Raw genomic sequence first — 18,077 nt, forward strand, 5'->3', positions numbered from 1 at the left:
CCCATTACTGGGTATATACCCAAAGGATTATAAATCATGCTGCTATAAAGACACATGCACATGTATGTTTATTGTGGCACTATTCACAATAGCAAAGACTTGGAACCAACCCAAATGTCCATCAGTGATAGACTGGATTAAGAAAATGTGGCACATACACACCATGGAATACTATGCAGCCATACAGAAGGATGAGCTCATGTCCTTTGTAGGGACATGGATGAAGCTGGAAACCATCATTCGGAGCAAACTATCGCAAGGACAGAAAACCAAACACCGCATGTTCTCACTCATAGGTGGGAATTAAACAATAACACATGGACACAGGGCGGAGACCATCACACACTGGGGCCTGTTGGGAGGTTGGGGGAAGGGGAAGGGATAGCATTAGGAGATATACCTAATGTAAATGACGAGTTAACGGATGCTGCACACCAACATGGCACATGTATACATATGTAACAAACCTGCATGTTGTGCACATGTACCCTAGAACTTAAAGTATAATAAAAATAAATAAAAATAATAAAATAATAAATAAAAATCTTAAAAAAAATTCACTCTCTTTGAGCCACTGTGGATGAAACCTATATGGCCTTGCATAGTAACATTTTTGCAGAATTGGCTTTGTGAAAGAAATATCAATTTATTTTTAGAATAAACTAAAATAAAAGTTGACTTGGAAATAACTCATTCACCCAATCAGCTAGCATAGGCAAAAATCTTCCTAATTTCTCCAGCTCTCTCTGTGATTTATCTTTTCAATGGGAACAATTTTACTACACTGTGAGGTCCATGCTGACACAAATCATCTACAACTCCTTCCTTTACCAAGGGCCTGACCCTTTGAAATCACTCAGTAACAATGAAACAATAAAGTAGATCCTGAAAATAATTTGAAAACAATAAAATAGATCCTGAAAATAATTTCATAGGTAACATTTACATCAAGTCTGTCTTCAAACTTAGTTTTGAGTAGCAAATTTTAAAGTGACTAAGATTTACTCTAAAATTACCTTTTCAATGATACATTCATATGTAGGGTATGGTATTTATAAATATGCAAGTGACAACTATTTAATAAAAACAGTGGAACTATTTTGGTATAACTGAAACAGTGTATCAAATACAGGCTATCACTAGTTTACAATCTAAGTGAAATCTATGAAGAAATAGAAAACCTCTAAGTCTTTGGTCCTGGCTAGGACTTTTGTTCAAGCAGAATCCTGCTATTTATAATCCTTAGAAGAGAAACTTTATTTTTAGACAATTCATGTATGTCACTATCTTTTGCATAGGGTACTATAAGAGATTTTTAAAAACACATTCCTCTCATCTTCTGAGGTTTTGATTTGTTTTCTTTCATATTTCTCCTTATCCTCCCACTAGTCTTTGTGTATATTCCCTTGGAGCAGAAGTGTAGAAAGGACAGAGGGGTGATTAGGTCTGTTACCTCAGTTGGCCCGGGAGTCCAATACTGGAGGCTCCTTCTCTGCCTAGGACAGCTGGCTGTGCCTGATGTGGGGGAAGTCCTTTGTTCATTGGCTATGCTACACCCTCACTCTGGTTTGTCAGCTGTCTGGCAAATCTTTGTCCTTGGCCACAAGTGTCATTAGATGACAGCATATGAACGACTCAAGGCAAACACACCAGCACTCCTAGAAAAGCAATTCTCAATTTGTGTTCTGTGGATGGTGAGTCATGCTAGTATACTAAGAATAGGGGTGAACAGAAAACAAGGGGAAGAAGGGTAAAGGACACCCTCCCTGGTTCAAATTTGGAAATTACTAACTCTGGGCATTTTTGTTGGCTTGAATGGCAGCTGATGAAAATAAAGTGTCAACAAAATAAGAAGATAGTATTAAATTACTGGGAAAATATTTTTTCTCATGCCTACATGAGAAACAGACTTTACTATTTATGTACATCTTAAATTTTAGACATTAAAAATTATAGGAACGTAGCCAAAATTAAAAATAACCTGTGTTTTGTACTTTCTTGATGTGTAACTATAGAACATTCCTTGACCTTCCTCTGCCCTCATGCTCAGTATTTAGTTACCATGGCTACCGCCAAAGCTCACTTTTTCTTTTTTCTGATGTGAATGGATAACAGTGCCATATGAAGGACAAACTGAAGGCTGAACATGCAAGCTCAGGGTGTAGTCTTATTATAACATGCAACTTTCCAGAGTTAATCTGTTGTGTTTTGCAATATACATACTTATTATTTTGCTGCACTTGTCCTCCATTTTGAACTTTTCCTCCTAGGTTCACATCAAACCACAAGACAGCTATGTGTTTTTGTGCTTTTCCCTTGGCCTGCAAAGAGCTTACTTTCCCCTCTTAGGGACCAACAGGAATACCATCTGCTGGGAAATGCTCAATCTTCAAAGCCTGCACCTCTGTCCTAATCCACAGCCATTTATCTTTGCATGTTTCTAATTTCTTGTGATCTTAGCAGTTATTCAGGATTAGGTCTAGTTAATCCTCAGATATGAGACTGCTACTAATTTGGGATTAGGTCTAGTTAATCCTTAGATATGAGACCACTACTAAAGCATGTCCCAAGCTTTCTTTTATTTTTAAAATTTGCTTAAATATCTGTTTTGTAGACCAGTTTTCACATGAGAAGTCATTGGGGTGTGAGCTGTTATTATATATATTTATGATGTCTTTTATACTATATACGTATATTTGTTATAATTATTTCATTTTGTTATTTTTTTCTGTTTTTCGATATGATTTATAATACACCTAAAACAGAAGGAGAGTAGCATAACACTTATAATTTATAAATACATATACATGTTTTTGGATAAGTGATTAACTTTTTTATTTATCAACTGTCAAACGCATTTGAAAACCACTGTATTAGTCTTTTCTCACACTGCTATAAAGAAATATCTGAGACTGGGTAATTTATAAGCAAAAGAGGTTTAATTGATTCATAGTTCTGCATGTCTGGAGAGGCCTCAGGAAACTTACAATCATGGCAGAAGAAGAAGCAGGAACGTCTTACATGGCAGCAGGAGAGAGAAGTGAAGAAGGAAGAGGCCCTTATAAAACCATCAGATCTCGTGAGAACTCACTCACTAACATGAGAACAGCATGGGGGAAAATGCCCCCATGATCCAATCACCTCCCACCAGGTCCCTCTCTCAACACTTGGGGATTACAATTTAAGATGAGATTTGGGTGGGGGCACAAAGCCAAACCAAATCAACCACTCTCTTAGACTATGACGTTCTTGAGGAAAGCAACATGTTTTACTTTTGTGTGTGTGTCTTTGCATCCAGCATGGTGCTGGTGTGCTTGTTATGCAGTATCATGGGACACAAAAAAGTCTGTGAAATGAAATATAACCCATAGTTTTCATGCTGAGAAAGCCGGGGTGTAATAGTAAAAGATCAGTATCATATTTCCTTGACTTCATTTTTACCTGAACTATTGTAGAACCTTCTCTTCACTTTCTGCCAGGTTAATTTAAGAGGTGGTCCCCAGGGCATGTTCCTTAGGCCTTCCAAACACTGTTCTGCTCCTGAGCTGCCTTTGAAGATTTGTTGATGCCTCTGTTACCTCTTCTGGTTCCAACAGTGACCATTCAGGAGTGCCCCAAATCCACTTCCTGTCTCCTGCATAGCAAGTTCTTACAGAGCCTTTCCTGGTGTGCTTCTGTTTCTATTTACACCTGCTAGGGGCCTCAGCTTTGGCTGCATGCCGGTGGAGGCATCCTGAGGAGCCCATTCCCTGCTATGCACAGCATTCCTTCTCCCCTTGGAAAGTAACATTGACCTTGGATCAAGCTTGTAGATGGAACACAGCTTCTTCTTGTTGGACAATTCCTCTCCAAGAGGTTTCTTTGACCACCCTACATACAGAGTTGGCCTCTTGCTTCCACCCATCCTCCTTGCATTTCTGTTTGCCATCCAGGCTTGTCTGGACTGGACCCAAACTCAATTGGTTTCGGAGGATAGATGGATAATAAACAGTGATGCTGTCAGAGTAGTTGTGTATTAAACCCCTGAGAACTAAAAATTCTTCCTCTTTTTTTCTAAATTGAAACATGAAACTCTCTTGGTGTAGCTTTTGTTTTTCCCCTTAGGTACAGAGAAGAATTTCTCTGCAATAACAAAAACACATAGTGCAAACATAGTATTAAACACATGGCAATTGACTCTTAGTCTCAGTGCTAAAGAGGTAATAGCGAGTAGTAAGGATTGTGGTAAACTAGCTAGTAAATGCTCCATCTAAATGGATAAGCTACTACCCAACTCCAGCTAAATGCAGCTATGCAGGACTAAAGGTTAAGTGGCGCCAAATATTCTGACTTTTTCAACAAAATCTAAATAGATTATTTGTGAAATCTGATACAAAAATGCCTCATTAAGCACACACACACTGAAACCACGTCTGCAAAGAAGGTTTGGTCAGTCAGGCATCATTTTGTAATCCACAAGTCTAAACTCTCAAGCAGGGGCCCTGCTGGAAAATGAATGATAATGTGGCATATAATCCTTTCATGGAAATAATTACAGTTAATATTATTTTTATCCAACCAAGGCAAGTATTTCTAGTTTAACTTTGAGAAGGCAGAGTTGCTGGTTGAAATAGGTAGATATTCCAAGTCTTTGCTATTGTGAATAGTGCCGCAATAAACATACGTGTGCATGTGTCTTTATAGCAGCATGATTTATACTCCTTTGGGTATATACCCAGTAATGGGATGGCTGGGTCAAATGGTATTTCTAGTTCTAGATCCCTGAGGAATCGCCACACTGACTTCCACAATGGTTGAACTAGTTTACAGTCCCACCAACAGTGTAAAAGTGTTCCTATTTCTCCACATCCTCTCCAGCACCTGTTGTTTCCTGATTTTTTAATGATGGCCATTCTAACTGGTGTGAGATGGTATCTCACTGTGGTTTTGATTTGCATTTCTCTGATGGCCAGTGATGATGAGCATTTCTTCATGTCCAACAACAATAGACTGGATTAAGAAAATGTGGCACATATACACCATGGAATACTATGCAGCCATAAAAAATGATGAGTTCGTGTCCTTTGTAGGGACATGGATGAAACTGGAAAACATCATTCTCAGTAAACTATCACAAGGACAAAAAACCAAACACCGCATGTTCTCACTCATAGGTGGGAATTGAACAATGAGAACTCATGGACACAGGAAGGGGAACATCACATTCCGGGTACTGTTGTGGGGTGGGGGGTGGGGGGGGCGGGGACAGCATTAGGAGATATACCTAATGCTAAATGATGAGCTAATGGGTGCAGGAAATCAACATGGCACATGGATACATATGTAACAAACCTGCACATTGTGCACATGTACCCTAAAACCTAAAGTATAATTAAAAAAAAAAAAAAAAAAGAAATAGGTAGATATTCTGGGGCTGGGCTGGGGCTTCTTTGCAATTTTCTGGACTTAACTTAGTCCTACTTTGTCCTAGAGCATTGTTTCTCCATGTTTGGTCTTGGGACTAACAGCATCAGCATCACCTGGAAACTTGTGAGAAATGCAAATTCTCAGGCCTCACCCCAGTCTCACAAATTCAGAAACTCTGGAGGTGGTGACCAATAATCTGTTAACAAGCTCTCCGGGGGATTCTGAGGTACGCTGAAGCTTGAGCACCACTGCCCTAGGCTTTTAGAGGGAGCTTTTCCACTTGCAGTATGCTCCTGGAGCCCTGCAGGCTGGTCTAGTCTTGGTACTCCTGCTCCTCCACACTCACCACTGGGTTTTAGGAGCAAAGATATGCCTGATTCGTGAACCGTGGGTTCAGCTTGGCTTTCCAAGAAAGGAATATTGGACTGAGACTCAAACGAGGAGGCTGGCGCTTAGCAAAGAAAGGGGGATTTGAGAATTAAGTATGTTGAGAGGGAAGAGGAGGAAAAAGATATGTCTGCTGTGTTCTTCTTCCCCTCCCTCTGCCAGGGCTTATTTCACAAAGAAGAATAAGCTAGCGATATGATTTAAAGAAAGACCTTCCTCACTCTTTCTTCAACCCACCGTCTTTAAAAATGGCTACCTCTATTTTAATTTCAATAAAAGATCCTCTAGCGTTAACAAACAAAGACACTGAGGAATATACAGTTACAGTAGTCATGCTGCTATGTGATTGAAATTTAATCAACTTGATTTCTCAGCACCATTCTGTGATTCTGGAAGAGTGAGAGTTCAAAAGGATATGAGGGGTCATGTTTGGGCTTGGGGCACATTTCAAGGAAGTGAGGGATAGAGAGGCCTCTTCAAAAGCAGAATATCACTGGGATTTCATTTTAAAATTTTAGGGAAAGCATAGAAGAGGAGCACAGAAGGGAAAATGAGAAATGTGTCTAAAGTAAGGGGGTGAGGAGGGGCAGAGAGAGACGCAATCGATAGCTTTGGGGCAGAGTACTCCTGTACCATTCCCTCTTAATGAGAGGTCCTCACCAGCCTCCTCTGAGAGGAGCTGTACAGTCATTTCATTGTTGGAAAGACTGAGCTCTGGCTGCCTCCAGGCCCCATATGAGTCTTACTTCTTGCTTTTCTTTTTCAAAGTTAGAAAAAGAAGAATAGTGATGAGACTTAAAGGAAAATTTCTTTGCATGCATGGCCTGAAAGTCCTACAGTACTTTATAGTTTATAAAACTGTAACCAGTATTATATTTCAAAGTTAAGATACACATAAAACTCAGGGGCACAAGTCTAATAATTGATTTTTTATGACTGAATTCAACTTAGCTCTTTACTTACCTATCCTATACTCCTTCCTTGTAATCCTTGCCAGAGGTAGAGAACTTAATCTATATATTTTCCAGTAAAATTTTATCTGGTGATTATTTTGTTGTTATTACATTCATGTATAAGTCAGTCCTAGACCAAATCAAAATTCCATTATCGTCTTCCCTTTGCCTTCTCCCAAGCTCTCCTCCTCTATATCTTGGGGTATCACACAAACACTGAACATCAGTGTTGGGGAGTGGGAGGGAAGTTTGCTAGCATGGTAGTCTGGTGGAAGTAATGGGGGAAGCACATCCAGTATCTAGTTTAGACTGGTTTCCCTGCTGCCATCAGGACTGGTTACATAATTTGGAGGGTCCCGTGCAAAATGAAAATGTGGGGCTGCTTGTCCAAAAATAAGAATTTCAAGATAGCTATAGTAGAGCATTAAACTGAGTGCAGGGCCCTGTGTAACTGTAATGGGTCACATGCCTGTGAAGCCCATCCTGCCTGTATCCTCTGTTGTCGTCTCTCAGCTTGGCCTCTGTTGAAGTAGTGCCCATGGTTCTTTCTTGTAAAATGCCCCTATCTCTACTGCTGTCTTGGAATCCCACCATAATTCACACAAAGGCTGCAGAGTCCTTCAAGTGTAGCTGTGCCTTCCGTTTCAGCCCCAGTTTGGGTGATCTGCTTGAAGCCGTCTGCCTTGGTGACTCTCCTGTTAGCATGTCAGCTGCCTCTCCAAGCTACCTTCCACTTTTGCTGGGCACATGGCCACTTCTTTATCTCCTCTACATACTTAGTGGACATTCATCGCTATCACCTCCTTTCTACAGTCACATATAGCTAGAACTGTATTTCCTGTCTGCATGTCCCATGGCATGGCTAATGTCAGTGGAATCCCACTCTCAATTTTTACCCATGAAACAGAATGTCAGGTTCTTCCACCTTAGATTCCTCAAACTTTGTGGGAGAACCCTTTTATGTTCATGTCCTCTTTCAGTTTATCTGGAAGAGAAGAAGTGGCATTTTTTTTTCTTCTCTCTTATTTTCAGTCATTTTCTAATTACTGTAAACCAGAGGACAGAATGAGGAGTGGCAGAAACCATTTCTATTTCTCCCAGTTTAAATACACTCATCATTTTTGTCACATAGTCTCGATCAGGGTTGGCAAACTAAGAACTAAGAGTCAACTCCAGCCACACCCATTCATGTATGTATTGTTTGTTGCTGCTTTTGTGCTACAGTAATACAGTTGAGTAGATGCAACAGAGACCATATGGCCTGGAAAGCCTAAAATATTTAATGTCTGCCTCTTAAAGAAAACGTTTGCCAACCCCTGTGCTAGATGCTCACAGTTGAAAGTAAAGTAGTTTTGTCCCTGGTGCTACCTATATGAGGATACTGAGAGGTATTTGATGACTCCAATAGTTAATCTACCATTAGTTAATGCTTCTTGCCTTAATATTTCTAGAAAATATTTTCACATACATATGGAGAGTAGAACAGGCATTATGATTTCACATACATACACTGTGAGTAGTACATCTAATGCTTTACTGTCCTCATTTTACAGATGAGGACACTGTGGGTTGGAGAGTTAAGTGACTTGTCCAGCATTACAGAATACGTGTGTGGGGTTAGGGATGCAGCTCCTTTGATTCCTTGGGGTTAATGGCAAACATCTCTAGGAGGATTCAGCATGTTAAGGAAACAAATGCTAAGGATGTTGATGTATGAGGTGATGAGACACCTTAAGGCCAGTGTGGAGTTGGGTGTGTGCTGAGGTAGGGTGGCTGGAGGGTAGAGAAGATAGGAGTCTAAGGGCCATTATGTGTTTGAAAAAATTGTTCCAAAAGGTGATGACTCATTTTCTTATAACTTCTTGCCCACGCTGAGTCTGAAACTTCTGCATTGTGGCATGACATTTTAGATAAAATAAATTTCTAGTGCACCTTAATTAGTTCATCACAAATCTCTTCAACTTTATGGCTCTTGTCAGCCTTTGCGTTCACATAGCAACTAAGTTTGTGCTGATTGCTGGACAGTATTCAGAGTGATAAACATCTTTAAACATCAAATAAACATCTTTGACAATCATTGGTTTCACTTGCATTCACAGGATGTGTTTTAATAGGAATAATTTTTACATTTCTCCTTTTTTGGTTTATGTAGTAGCTATGTCTGTTTTCAATTTAGGCTCTATATGCTTTGATATAATCTAAGACAAGGGATCTCAGGGCCAATTAGAAGAGACAGAAGTTGGGAGGAGTTCAAAAAAGACAGAACTTGACTTCATACATTACAACTGATTTTAAGTTATTCTTTTATGTTATGAAATGCTCTAGGGATTTGAAAGTAAAGGCATTTAAAGGATACCTGAATACAGTTAACGTGTGTACAGGCGATTAGAACACATGAAGTCATAAGCAGCAAACAGATGGGGTGATCTGTGCTGTATTTAATTTTTTTTCTTTGTCAGCATAAAGCAATGATATCATCCAAATCACAGCATGTTTTTCACCCCATGGAGGTTGACTTGTCTTACGAGCATTGACCATCAATTGGGATTTGCCTCACATTTCTGGAAAATGCAATAAAGTTGAGAATATTTGCTATATAAAGACAAACATTTTTCTATCAGGAAATTTTGTACGGTTGGCTTAATAGAATAATTAATCCACAGACTAGAATTTTTAAAATTCAGTTACTTTAAAAAAACAGTTCTACTCATCCAGTTGTCATAAAATTTTTCTGTTTCTGGAGTCTTAATGACTTTTCCAATCCAAGAAGTCTAAAGTCAAGACTGTGAGGGCAAAGTTACCCTTCAGCTCCTTTGAAAACCTCAAGTATTGAGGAGTAGAAAGGCAGTGTGAGGAAGAAGTGGGGAAAGAGAATGTGGTCTTAGAAGAAAGAGTTATTGCACAAATAAAAGAAAAAAATTTATTGGAATAGTGGGATTCTTTATTGTTTATTATTGTTTGAGACTTCTTGGGGGTTGCTATGCCCTGTGACTAAACTTATTTCAGCCCATGACAAGGTGAACTATAAATGCATTTGTATTGCAGTAGTCTTGATGTGATGGCAAAAGCTTCCATTCAAACTTCTTGCACATGGAGAATCCAAACAGACCTGTGTTCTAGCTCAGGCTTTCCTAGGTGCTGGCCATATTATGTTGGGTAAATGGCTACAACTCTCTAAGCCTCATTTTCCTTATAAGAAGTATAATTATAGTACTTGCTTTACCAGGCTGTTATCAGTGTGTCAGGAAATGATTGGTGCAAAAGTAATAGTGGTTTCAGACCATGAATTTTAAATCATTAAAACTAAGCTCGAACACATCTTTATTAATCAAAATAGGAATGATTACAATCAATACATTTTTGCCAATGAGAAATAAGTTTATTTAATTCTGTACATAAAAATCCATGCTTCAGGATTCAATGAACTCTTGGAAAGCATTTTCTGGATCCTGCTGGTTGTGGAAGTGTTTTCCCAGCAAAAAGTTGTCAAGATGCTTGAAGGAGTAGTAGTAGGTTGGCAAGAGGTCAGGTGAATATGGTGGATGAGGCAAAACTTCATAGCCCAATTTGTTCAACTTTTGAAGAGTTGGTTGTGCAATGTGTGGTCCAGCGTTGTTGTGAATAACTGGGCCCTTTCTCTTGACCAAGGCCAGCTGCAGGCGTTACAGTTTTCAGTGCATCTCATTGATTTGCTGAGCATATTTCTCAGATGTAATGGTATTGCTGGGATTCAGAAAGCTGTAGTAGCTCAGCCAGGCAGCAAACCACCAAACAGTGACTGTGACCTTTTTTTTGGTGCAAGTTTGGCTTTGGGAAGTGCTTTGGAGCTTCTTCTCAGTCCAACCACTGAGCTGGCCTTCACCAGTTGTCGTATAAAATCCACTTTTCGTTGTGCATCACAATTAGGTTGAGAAATGTTTCAATGTTATTGTGTAGAATAGAGAAATGGTTCAATGCTATTGTGTAGAATAAGAGAAGACAGCACTTCAAAATGACAAATTTTTTAATTTTTGCTCAGCTCAGGAGACACCCACTTATCAAAGTTTTTTCATATTTCCAATTTGCTTCAAATGCTGTACGACGTAGAATGGTAGACGTTGAGTTCTTCAGCAACTTCTTGTGTAGTTGTAAAAGAATCAGCTTTGATAATTGCTCTCAACTGGTCATTGTCAACTGATGGCCAGCCACTGTGCTCCTTTTCTTCAAGGCTCTTGTCTCCTTTGCAAAACTTACTGAACTACCACTGCACTGTATGTTTCTTAGCAATTCCTGGAACAAATGTGTTGTTGATGTTGCCAGTTGTCTCCGTTGCTTTACTACCCATTTTGAACTTGAATAAGAAAATCCCTCAAATTTGCTTTTTGTAACATCATTTCCATAGTCTAAAATAAATATAAAATAAATAACAAGTAATAATTGATTAGCAAAAAAAGCAAGAAATGTACGTTAAAATGATGTATAACATAAAACCATTTATTTAAGAAAGTATTCCAGTATCAAATGGCAAATTTCAACAATGCAAAAACTGCAGTTACTTTTGCACCAATGTCTATCCGGTGGTTAAACCACTGCTCAGTGCATCATAAGCTCTTCAGTTAATGTCAGCTATTATTATTGCAAACAAAGGTAATATTTAAGAATAATTCAGCAAATATAGACTGCTGAGATAATGTCTAAGGTACTTGTCTTTCTGGCTACCAATAGGCTTGTTTTGTTAGCGACAGGAAAATGGCTGATTCTTACTCAGTTCTGAGCCTGATGAAATACAGGAAGAAATTCCAGTCCTGGCTAACTAGGAGTCTGGTAATTTTCCAGACGTTTAGAAACTTTAATTAAACTAAATGGTGACATTCCCTTTCTTCAGAGGCCAGATGGTACTACTAAAATGTCTGAAAAAAATTATAGCAATCAAGTAGAAAAAGTAAAGGTAAAATTTACCAGAAAACAAAAGAACTTTCATAATCACTTAAATGTGAGGGTCTTACTCTTTTTATTTAATCAATGATTATATATTACATGCTATGTCTAGTAGTGACAGTGACATCAGAATTATAATAATAAAGAATTATAAATATAAAAATATTTTAACATGTACTTGAGGTTCAAGGATGAATCACTGATGTTGAAAATGCCAGAAAATATTATGTCATTATGTCATCACCACTGTATATAACAGTATATTACTAGGTAAATGCTTTTCTCTTTTATATAATTGAAAGTAGCCTTTTTCTGCGATTGAAGTAAAAAAGAAAAAAGTTAAAAACCCTGTTATAGATACTGGAAGTGAGATAAATAAGTGAAGTGTAATACCCACACTGGAAGATCACAGATCCTGAAGTCATGGGATGTGTTTAGGAAATACTCATGAGACGTGAGTCCCTGGTTCCAACTATTCCATTGATCAGCCGTGTGGCTCTGAGCCTCAGTTTCCTCAGTTGTAGGAGTAGAGGGGCTAGCATGCTAGTTATTTTAGGAAGATAAAATAGAAACACTATTCTTATGCAAAGTTGTTTGCATTCTAGATAAGTCAACAAGACTAATACCAGGAGCCATTCAAGAACCATGCTAGACAGTATTATTAAGCCTTAAATGGGTGGTACAAACTAGATGTGCTACAGGAGTTTAGCAGAGGAAGAAGTCAGTACGAGCTGAAGTAGGGGAGAGAGATGTTGTGGAGGGACAGTGAGGAGGAGTAGCGAGGAAGGGTGCTGATGTTTCAGGCTCAGTGACAAGGATATAGTACAAGAAGTTCCAGCCTCAAGTTGGAGGGATCCGGTTGAATCTTGCGGTAACCACCCAGGACTCAAGTCTCATGAGTATTTCCTAAACATATACCATGACTTGAGGATCTGGGACCTGTGTCCTGGTTACCCCGTTGCCCTATGGAGCCGATACATCCCTAGCTTTAGAATAATTGGGAAAATCAAACAATTTGCATCTCTTTTACTTTCTACAGTGCCAGCATTTAGATGCCCAAGTACGTTCCCACTCATCTATCCACTTTCCATCCTCCAAAATTGTGTTGACGTCTCTCATCCTCATCTGCTGTCATCTTTTGTTTCTTTATTTTTATTTTAGTGTGTTTCAGGAGGAAATAAAGGCAAGTTTTAATTCACCATGTTTATCCCAAAGTGCACGTTACTATCATGAAAATTTTATTATTTTAGTGTTAGAAATCTCTCCAAATATTGCTAATTGCTTTTGGCATCTGTTAACAACAAGTGTATCTAAATATTTCTTTCTTTCTAATTATATTTTATCCAGTTACTTTAATTGGAAGCAATGAGTTCTATAAACCTATATTCTAATATGTAAAATGTTATAAATTCAAACCATCAAATGGTGTCTATCAGTTGGTATTTCAATGATTTGAAGAAGTCTTATTAAATGTTCTTAAAGAGATTATGTTTGGGGCAATAACAATAATATAAGCAAGTGTGAAAAGCGCCAAGTAATTAATATAGAGAACAAGCAAGTGTACAAAATTACCCAGGAAGGAGAAATGGCACATGTTGGAATATTCAGACAAGGCCTGAAGAGTACAAGGGAAGAATAGTTCATTTTAAGAAAGAAATTCATGAGTGAAGATATAAAAATAAAATATACCAGACATAATTTGTAATCAGTGACTAAACAAACATGATATGTATAGGAGGCATTGAAAAGTAAGACTGGAAATACAATTTTTTGGAAAGTGGAGGATCTTGAATAGTAGGTCGTGGCTAGTGGAATGGAAAGTAAAGGACAGCTACAAGACACATTATGATAGAAGAGTCCATCAATTTGGGGATTTTAATTAAAATGTTGGTAAGAAAGGTTACCATCTATTACCATTCAAAGTTTAAAACTCAAATTGTACATTCTTTTAGACTCCATGCTAATTTTAAAAGATTTCTTATTTCATGGCAGTTCCCTGGTCTATTCTCTTGTTATTTTTTGTCTTTTTTTTTTTCTGGAAATTTTTCTGGGCCTACTGATATTGTTCTTGAAGGATATTAAACAGAACATCATAAAATATTTCACCATAGTTTTAAGCTGGAGTAGAATAATATTTTTCTGTTTGCCACAGTATGATATTTTCCTTGGCCTTTTGATGACAACATCACTGCAGTGACTCCCAAGAGAATCCCTTTCTCTGAATTCTAACATTTTGTGAAATTACTTACAGGAATTTTCAATTTGTCTGAATAGATCTACCCTAATAGGATAAAAAATACTTTAAGTAAGAACCTTAGTTATTTTTTGGGATTTAATAAATGTAGATAATGAGAAGTAAAACAAATATTTAACATGGCTTGTTGCAGAAATAGTATGAAGAGAAGAAAGGAAAATTTAGAGGCAAACTTGGGAATATTTCTGAGCAGTATATGCTATAGAATACATGATAACCTCATGAGAAATGTTTGAACATTTCATGAGTTGGGATATTTATATGCAGATTCAACCAATAAGATAACGCACACAGGAAGTAATCTGGCACTGATAGGGAATAAACTAGTTGATTTAATTGGTCTTTTGCATCTGAAAATTCACTGATCACATAAAACTAGAACAGATGTTTTCTTTTTGAGTTTTGGGTGCTTTGGGTATTGTCATTTATGCGTAAGAGAAAGAGTCAGGACAGTTCTGTGGTAATGTTCTGGAAGCTCCACTTGCAGCAGGCCTTTTGCCAGGCCACCTTGTAAAATCTTGGCTTTTCTGTAATTATGTGCTTTCCTTTTTTACTATGATAATTTTTCCTCTTAATTCTATAAAGTAATTTTAAAATAGAAACTAAATATATAAAATTATTATGGCATCTCATTCTATGCACTAGGTAGGTTCTTGAAAATATATAGAGATAAAATAAAACCAGGAACAGACAGGGGTTGGGTACCTGAGAAGCATAGCAAAGATGTCAAAACCTAATTTATACAGAAAAGAAGTTTTTGTTTGTGGTGGGATGGGGAGTATTTTGACCAATGTTGAATCGTAACAGGAAAATACAAATCTGGAAAGGAGCAAGAGCAAAGGTGAGACTGCTAGGGAGAAAATTCAAGGTCAAGATTTGTAAGAGCTAAGAAAGTCTGGGAACTAGAATTTCTGTAGACATTTTTTTTTCCTTTTTTTTTCTTGTTCAAATACTCTAGAAATACTTGTTAGTTCAGCATAAATGACTAAAAGGCTTTACATTTGCTGATTCCTGTGATATTTTTCATCTGACAGTATGCTCTGGCATTGCCCAATTAATGGGAGGCTGCAGGGGGTTGGGGGGGGGCGCAGATGAAAAGGAGAGAGGACCATAGATAAAAGAGGGAGGTTCAGAATAACATTTGATCTTTCTTTTCTTCACACTCTAGTTAGAAAATTCCATGTAAATTATTGTTGACTACTATGAAAGGAAAAGTAAGTATATTTTATGAACTATGTTAAGATAATTTGCTTATCAAAGAGAAACATCTGTGCTCCAGTTAACACTGATTTTTTAAAAAGGGTTATAAAACCTGATTTGAATCTTCAGTTTATTTTTATATTTTTCTTGGGGAGAACTTTTTTTTAAAGGATATACCCTGGGATGATTCGAAGGCATTCTTGGCTTCTTACAGAAAATGTTATCTACACGCCTTAAACTTGCAGCCATACAATCAACTATAAGAAGCCTAAGGAGTTCCGGATGCCTTTTCTGTTACCTGCCTGCTACCCTTGTAAGCACAATAGACAGGATTTGGCCAACACTGATGAAGTGCTTACTATTGTTCAGCTCCAGGGCTTTTAACACAATAAGTCTGTAATTGTCCCTGTTCAGACTTTACATCCTGTTTTCATAACTGTACCCTTAATAATTGACCAGATTGCTTCTCAGGAAGACTTTTGAATGATTCATCATCTTAGAAGTTCTGCAGAAGGTTAATTATTTCAGAAAACATATTATTGCTTAGTAACCTAATTTAAATTGCTGTGTGAGTGTTGTAAGAGTGTCTGTGGAGGAAGACATATATATGGATTTCTCAAATTTTGTTATGTGAAGTGAGAAACCATCTTAGCATTTGTAGCTTTTTCTCTTTTTTGAGACGGAGTCTTGCTCTGTTGCCCAGGCTGGAGTGCAGTGGCATGATCTCGGCTCACTACAACCTCTGCCTCCCAGGTTCAAGTGATTTTCCTGCCTCAGTCTCCCTAGTAGCTGAGATTCTAAGCGCACGCCACCATGCCCAGCTAATTTTTGTATTTTTAGTAGAGATGGGGTTTTGCCATGTTGGCCAGGCTGGTCTTGATTTCCTGACCTTAGGTGATCCACGTGCCTCGGCCTCCTAAAGTGCTGGGATTATAGGCATGAGCCACCGTGCCTGGCCTCTGACTTTTTCTTGATCCCCTGATTTATCAGGGATAGCCCCTCTTCCAATTAGCATATGTTTAAGAACTTAGAGGAAAGCTGTAAGGAAAGCTGTATAGTGGGTTAGTATTTAGTGTCCGACCTGAGTTCAAATTCTATTTTTCTGTCCACTAGGAGTAGCTGTGTGATACAGGAAAAGATATTTAATTTCTTTAAACCTCAGTAGCTTCATCTATAAACCTGAGAGAAATAGCACCTACTTCACAGGGTTGATGTAAATATTAAACAAGGTGCTGTATGAAAAATGCTTCCTATACTGTGTAACACTTAAGAAGCAGTAAGTGAGAGCCATTAAAAATATGAAGAGTATAAATGTCACTAAATGTGACACATGCAAGTCCATTATTGCTTGGATGTTTTCCCCCTCCAAAATAGAATAAAGCATTTTAATGTGTACATTATTTATAACAGACTTAGTTATTCTATTGAGAAATTATGGTTATCTTCCTCATAGATGTTAATTCCTTGCTAAAACATTCTTGATTCATTTGTTATTGCTGAGTACTTTTGTATTCCTGAGATAGAACAGGTGCTGATTGCTGACTTCATTGTGAAGATAGATAGAAGACCTCATTTATCTAACCGAGAAAGGACTAAAAATCTTTATGTTCATGCCAAAGGAAAAGTAATTAATGTGAAATTTCAATATCAGAAAAGAAAAACATTTGTTAAGACAAAATTAACATCATGGGTCTATCACATGAGATTTTCCATCAGCCAAAGTCAATTAATGTGGAAGGGAATAGGAGACTAAAGCTTTCAACCTGAATAATGATATAAAATAATTACATAATTCTAAAATGGGTGGAATTTTTGTGTAAAAGCCATTAATATAATACTATAATAAACTTTATTTTAAAGTATTAATTTCAGACTGAAATTTTTAGAAAGAACTAAATATAAAATTGATACTAATAGATTATTTTCTGTATGTTTGCAGATATAATTGTGATTGAGTAAATGCATGTAACATAATACAATCAGATTTAAATACTGTGTAAGATTAAGCACTTCCTGTGCTTTGGGAACTGTTGTCTGGGATTTCTATTAACTCATGATTTAATGATTTAAATTAAAGTTGTCAAATCAATATTTGATATGTCATCTCAAAGAGCTTTAAGATCTTATAGAGAAAATTATTTCAGATAAGAGGAATTCACGTGTGGTATGAAGTCGTACAGAATCACAATTCAGTTTGGGAAGTCCATGTGTCTTAACTGTGAGCCATAACAGGTCATGATTAAATTCGAAACTCTTTATTCATCACTTCGTTTTTTTTGGATTGAGGCTTTAGTCAGCCCATTCTGCCCACAAATAAGCTGTGATAAAATATGGTAGATTTGTTCCAAAGTGCTCTGGCTTCCATTACAAAGAAACTTCTATTCTTTGTTGACTAGGGAAACCCAAAAGATACTCTAAAATTGGGAATTAATCATTAAGTGAACCAGAAAACAGGGTGCTAGCATCAATAAATATTCCTTTGGTTTATATTGTTAAAAGCTGGGGTGCTGTAGAAAGTTCACACACACATCAAAGGGTCCATTTGCTTACGAGTTCGATTTTTAAAAAAAGAGCATTAATGTAGATTTCAAGATTCATTGGAAGAATTGGATGTTCACTATCTGAAAGGAAACATCACACTGTGTTAATTTTTGTGTTACAAACCTAATGTTTTTTAAAAATCTTTCCTTAGTTTCTAAAGTATGGCTGGGTTCATAAATGAAATTTACTTTCATATATCAAAGTCCCTATATTTTATCTGGAATGAATGATGAGAATCTTTTTGCTTAGCTGTTCATGGTAAGGGCTATTTATACTGTGAGTTTTTAAATAAGCCCATGAGCTAATCTACTATATTTAAGGGTTTAGGCAAAATTTGAAATACACCCCCCAGGATATTAGAGCTCTCCTCATAGCACTTTGAGACCTAGCCTGTGAGTTCAGTGTGTTTGTTTGTAACA

At 37.4% G+C, this 18,077-nt stretch overlaps 1 protein-coding gene and 1 long non-coding RNA gene across 14 annotated transcripts in view; one reads left to right on the plus strand and one right to left on the minus strand.

Annotated features, from left to right (window-relative positions):
- FILIP1 (filamin A interacting protein 1) overlaps positions 1-18,077 on the plus strand; it is a 259,847-nt gene that overhangs the window by 121,097 nt on the left and 120,673 nt on the right. The window lies entirely within an intron of this gene.
- LOC131382675 (uncharacterized) overlaps positions 1-18,077 on the minus strand; it is an 81,068-nt gene that overhangs the window by 29,740 nt on the left and 33,251 nt on the right. The gene's annotated exons all lie outside the window — the stretch shown is intronic.

This window comes from Hylobates moloch, unplaced genomic scaffold (genome assembly GCF_009828535.3).
Source record: "Hylobates moloch isolate HMO894 unplaced genomic scaffold, HMol_V3 SCAFFOLD_2, whole genome shotgun sequence".
NCBI classification, from domain to species: domain Eukaryota; kingdom Metazoa; phylum Chordata; class Mammalia; order Primates; family Hylobatidae; genus Hylobates; species Hylobates moloch.